The sequence below is a fragment of the Silurus aristotelis genome (assembly GCF_946808225.1).
Source record: "Silurus aristotelis genome assembly, chromosome: 3".
Classification (NCBI taxonomy): domain Eukaryota; kingdom Metazoa; phylum Chordata; class Actinopteri; order Siluriformes; family Siluridae; genus Silurus; species Silurus aristotelis.
The window spans coordinates 33611647-33617646 of record NC_139576.1 but is presented as its reverse complement, the minus strand read 5'-3'; positions in this window follow the sequence as shown (position 1 = coordinate 33617646).

Here is a 6000-nt window from a genome sequence, read left to right as displayed (position 1 = left end):
ATGATTAAAATAGGTTTGATGATTAAAATAAGATGATAAGAGAATCAGCTCCTTACCTCATCCCAGAAAAGATACTTGCTGAGCAAATTTAATTCCTTTTACTTTGCCTTCATTTTGCACACGATGTGAATGGCTCTGTATAAAGGGCTGTGTTGGTCCTTGTTTAGTGATGAAAAATTCTTTTCACTGGAGATTTTTACATTTTTTCATATCTGTTAGTATTAAGATGGGCCTCACACTGGTTCTCTAAACACATTCCTATGTTGTCTGTTCAGTGTCTATAGGATCTTTATGATGTAAGTATGTAAGGTACACAGAAAGTGTTTGTCTGGGTTCACACATCCCTGGTTACTATGTTTTCTTACCCAACCAGGAACAGTTTAAGCTCGGGTTTTATCCAGTGTGTATATATACTTGTCTGTTATCTGATAAAGATAAAGATTGATAAAGGACTTGTTTATTTGATCCTTTTGTCTCCCGAAACTCAGTTACACTTTTTGCCAGATCCTCGACTGATGCTGCCATGTTTTTCTGCCTGTCGTTCCCACTAATAGGTAACCATGTACTTGTTTATTCTGTATGTCTGTGTTTGAAATACAAAGGGAAATAATTATTTTATTATTGTTTTGATTTCGAATGAAAATAAAGTTACTGTCAGAAGTGGGATTTGAACCCACGCCTCCATGTGGAGACCAGAACACTCAGTTTCCTGGAAGGTACAGAACCTTGAGCCTGGCGCCTTAGACCGCTCGGCCATCCTGACATACAAGCATGTGTTTCTTATCCCCTCAGTGGCTGATAAAACTATTTTTACAAATTTCTGTCTACTTGTTTGTCTTATCTCTCCTTCTATTTGTGTTTCTTATTTATGTAAGTCTTTTGTTTTTCTGTCTAAATGCCTATATACCTGCTCATCTTTCCTATTGATTAATATCTATCTATTTAATCTCTCCATCTGCCTGCTTGCAGAGGCGGCAAAAGTACACACATTCTTCACTTAAGTAGAAGTACAGATATTCATGTTTTAAAAGACTCTGATAAAAGTTAAAAGTTCTGACTATACTTTTTTACTCAAGTTACAGTGAAGAAGTTTGGGCTTTGACATGTACTTAATTAGTAGTAAAGGCTTCATTTTTACTTGTTTCAGTGTCACACTGGTAACTGGACCTCACATCATATTAATATTAGGGCTGTCAGTCGATTCAAATATTTAATCGCGCTGTTCTAAATGTGAAGAGAGATGACAGAGATGGCAGAAAGCGCCCCCTATCTGTTTTCCTTACTTTACAAAAGCACAACATTTTGTTGATATTATTATTGTGTACAAAAAAAGTAGAGCCTTTACATATTTGAATGATGTGTTGCTCTGTTCGATCAAAAAAGACAGTAATTTATGTTCATTTCGGTGTTATGAGAAAAAAATGGCACAAAACGTGCTGCCGTGTTTGCCGCCCCCAGACAGTAAAATGCTAAATGTGCGCATCATGGCTGATTTCAGTGCTGATTTGAGACTTGGTGCATCAAAAAACAAATGTTTTTGATGGATGTGCAGAATCGGGAAAACCTTCCGTAACCATGGCTGAGTGGATCAGCAGCACTTTTTTAAGTCAACACCGTAGATAATTAAACCGCGAACGAAATACATCTGCTACTGTTGCGTGTTCACCATATGGCCTAGACATGGTCACCAATGCAAGAAAAGTCAAAGCCTGGCTGTCAGGATGGCTGAGCTTTTTAAGGCGCTGCGTTCAGGTTGCAGTCTCCTCTGAAGGTGTGGGTTTGAATCGCACTTCAGATAGGGGTCTAAATTCTTGGTCAATTTTTCTGAACTGAGCCCATGTGGAGGAGACTTGAGTTGTTATTGATACTGAAAAAACATGAGAGAAAACTATTTAACATGTTGACTCTGTTCGAAGTTTTCTGTTGCTTTTTTGATACTGAAAAATTTTGACAAAATTTCACTGTATAATAAAGACTCATCCAAATGCTTGAGCATGTCTTTAGACAAAAATAGTCCATTTGACATCACTGGCTTGAACACTTGTTTTGTTATCATGATAGCTGAGCATGATCTCTCATTTGAACAGGATCTGGTTCCAGGAATGGCACAAAATTGTGCAACTGTGTGGCTAAATCTGTGTATAAATAAAGTGCAAAAGGGAAAAAAAATTAAACATCCGTTCCGCTAGTATCCTGAGTTATTCAAGATATATATAGTTATTCAAGACCTTTAAACTTGTTAAAAGAAATAAGAATTAGAACATTTTAATAGGAAATGTAAAACAATGATTGTAAAATTGAGAGGGGAAGATGATGATGATGATGATGATATGGAATGGAATAAGGTGATGATGTTGGGCTTTGAGAAAAAAGTAAAAACAAAACACTTCTGAATCTACTTGTGATGTTGATGAAGATGTCTGGTTCGTTTTCAAAAGGAAATTTGAAAGGAATGTTGAATACTTGTTCTATTATTTTAAAGAAGATGGAAATATAGATGAATTTGACAAAGTTTTTACGCAGGAAGTCACTAAGGTTTTGGAAGATTCAGATTGAAGAATGTAATTTTAACAAAATGAAAAGAATGTAAAAATTATTGTGATTTTCATGCTCTGGTAGGTTGAGAGCCTTTTAACCTGATGTATTTTCACTTGGAAATGTATTCTCAAAAAAAAAAAAAAAAGGTTAAGGGGATGGACTGCGAATCCATTGTGCTTTACACACGTGTATTGTGGCTCCCCTTCTTCCTTGCTGTCCACTTAAATGCCTCCAGTGGCATCAAGAGCCCAACAAACAACAAACCAAAATTTACCATTGGCAGAAGACGCAAGTGTGCCGCTACCTTTAGAGGAATTTCTGAAGCTGTTTTGGTTGCTATCTATTTTGTAAAGGTTGCCTGTTTCCATGATGGATCGTCGCAGCTGTGGCAAAACAACAGTGGCACAAAAACTTGCGTCTGAATCCTGTTATTATATGTGGATGATTGTTGACAATCAGAGGGGAAATGCAATGGACTGCCAATTCTGCACAGCCTGTTGTGTGTTTTTGTATTACTTTGTTCTCAAACAAAAGTCTTTTGTTAAACGTGTTTCATGCATGCCACTGACATTATGGCCGGCTGCAACAGCATCTCCTCCACAAGCTGGCAGTCCTATCTCAGCACTTTACTACTGGTAGCGTGGCTGAGCGGTCTAAGGCGCTGGATTTAGGCTCCAGTCTCTTTGGAGGTGTGGGTTCAAGTCCTACCACTTTACAATTTTGGTCAAATAGAGTAAAATGCCACTATAGAAACGAAAAAATAAGGAATCTGAGGATACTAGCAGATAAGACATTGCATTCTTTTCCCTTTGCACTTTATTTACACACAGATTTAGCCACACAGTTGCACACTTTTGTGCCATTCCTGGAACCAGATTCTGTTCAAATAAGAGACCATGCTTAGCTATCATAATAACAAAACCAGTGTTCAAGCCAGTGATGTCAAATGAAAGCTATACTGGTGTGTCACAGCGAGGTTTCAACTATTTTTGTCCAAAGACATGCTCAAGCATTTGGATGAGTCTTCGATATTCAGTGAAATTTTGCCAAAATATTTCAGTATCAAACAAGCAACAGAAGACTTGAACACGCAAATGTAGAAGAAGTATTTTTTGAAATAAAAAATTTCAAATCCGTCACCTTACCTGCAGGTACTGCAGGCCTTCTGCCGTTTCTATTTTTGTATTGGGAGAGAGGCAACTTTTTTTGGGAGCCACGTTTTCACAAACCTCGTCCCGTCCTCAATGTTGGTGCCTGGATACACTCTCCTTTTTATTTTGGATATTGAGAAAACCCCCCATCCCTACAATTTATTTATAATTTTATTATCAGTAATGTAGACAGGCAGCTGCATGAAGGAAACCACATAGTCTCTATTTTGCAGTCTTTTGACCTCACACTTGGTTCCACTGATAACCAAACCGTCCAAGAGATACTCGGTGTCCTCTTATTGTTCCAGAGTGACCTCATACAACTTATTTTGTTTGGGACTCACTACGAGAATCCTCCCTTCACCAATCCGCTCTGTTAATCCTTTATTTATGTCTGATACTCTCACATCTTTCAGTTGTCCTGCCTCCACTGTCATTTCCTTCAGGTAAACTCTTTCCGCAGTTCCTTTTCTTTCTTTTTTATTGAATTTATTGGCATCTCGTCATCTTTTAACCAGTCCATTGTCTCGATGCACTATCTATTGGGCCACAGAGCCCTACGTTACACAGTGCTGTATTTTACTATCTCGGAAATGTTTATCTTAATGGATGGCTTGTAGTTTTTTTAAAAGCACAGTTTTTTCCATTGCTAACAAATACTATCAAGCTTTTAAAAGGGTCAGAGCAAAGCCTGCAATTCACCATTCAGTGCCCCAGAAAAACCATCTTATCCACTTGCAATGTTCTATCTCAAGCCATAAAGAAAAAGCTGGAAGGCACTCAAGCACAACTACATCAGGTACTGCTGGGATACGAACGCAGGATCTCCTGTTTACTAGACAGGCACTTTAACCAACTAAGACACAGCGCCTTGATGCCAGACAGCAAATACTCTGTTGAATGGGAATTCTTCGCTCTAAAATTTAGGGGGAAAAAAGTGCATGGACATATTCATTCGAGCTAACAGCTAATAAGGCAGAAGCATGAATAAGATTTTTGTCTTAATGCTAGTTCTACCATTAATTTCAAACTTGCTACGGTCCTCAACAGAAAATTTGATCAAATACAAATATAGTTAAGATACATATTGACAAACAATAGCCATGCCATTGCAGTGAAAATCTAATATCTGATCATAGTCTGAACAAACCACTAAAATTCTTTTGAAATTAGCATGCAACACACAACTGTTGACAGCAATTGATCTTGATTGTTTGCTCATGGACCCATGAATGTATATTTGTTTTATATAAGAGATTTCTAAAATCTTTTGTAGAACAATTGTTGTACCACTGGACTGTGCGCTTTGGTTGTAAGAGAAACCCCTTGTAATCAAGAACTCAGAATCTGCCGTTGCCTGCCAGTTGAATCAACACAAGCAGTATATAATTATTTGTGCCGATGAGACGAAACACTGGTAGCTGTTTTACTTGATTTTTGTTGCAGTTTGTCTGCCTGTAGAACCACTAGCAGTGATGAAGATTTCAGAGGAAAACTTGCCTCGTGTGAGGATCGAACTCACGACCTTCAGATTATGAGACTGACCCGCTACCTACTGCGCTAACGAGGCGACCTGGCCGAAGGCCGTTACTAGGAACCCCCGCTCTGAGAATGTAATACAATAAAGGCCCTGTTGGCTGTTGTTTTTCTTTTGTGTAAAAAGATTTTTTAACTGATTTAGAGCAACTGCTGTACCAATGTACTGTCCAAACTGAGTGTACGGTATATCCATGTTATTACAAACCTCGGAATCTGAGCTTGCTAGGGCGTTGTACCACCACAAACAGTTTGCTCATTGATAAAAAGGCCTATAATGTTTTGTGTTGAAATCACAGCACAGTCGTACCCGATTTACCTGATTTTCATTGCAGTTTGTATGGCCATGGTACCACGCTTCAGCAATAACAAAGGGGACCTGCAACTAACCAACATTAGGCACCAATGTCCTAAGTGGTAGTCAGCTGACCTAGATCGTTTGCTCTTGGACCCATGCATGTTGTATTGGTTTAATATAAGAGATTTTTAAATCATATTTAGAACAATTACTATACCATTGGACTGTTCACTTTGGATTTAAGACATACCCATGTAATCAACACCTCAGAATCCACCGTTGCCTGGCAGTTGAATCAACACAAGCAGTCTATAAATGGTTGTGCCGATGAGACAAAACAGTTGTGACCATGTTCCTAATCTTTGCTAATCAAAACATTATTGTGGGCTTTGGATGTGTGAGCACAAAGTATGGAATGATTCTGTGTCAGGAATATTTGTTGGAACATCCGATTAGGGTACAGCAACGTTTTGGTCA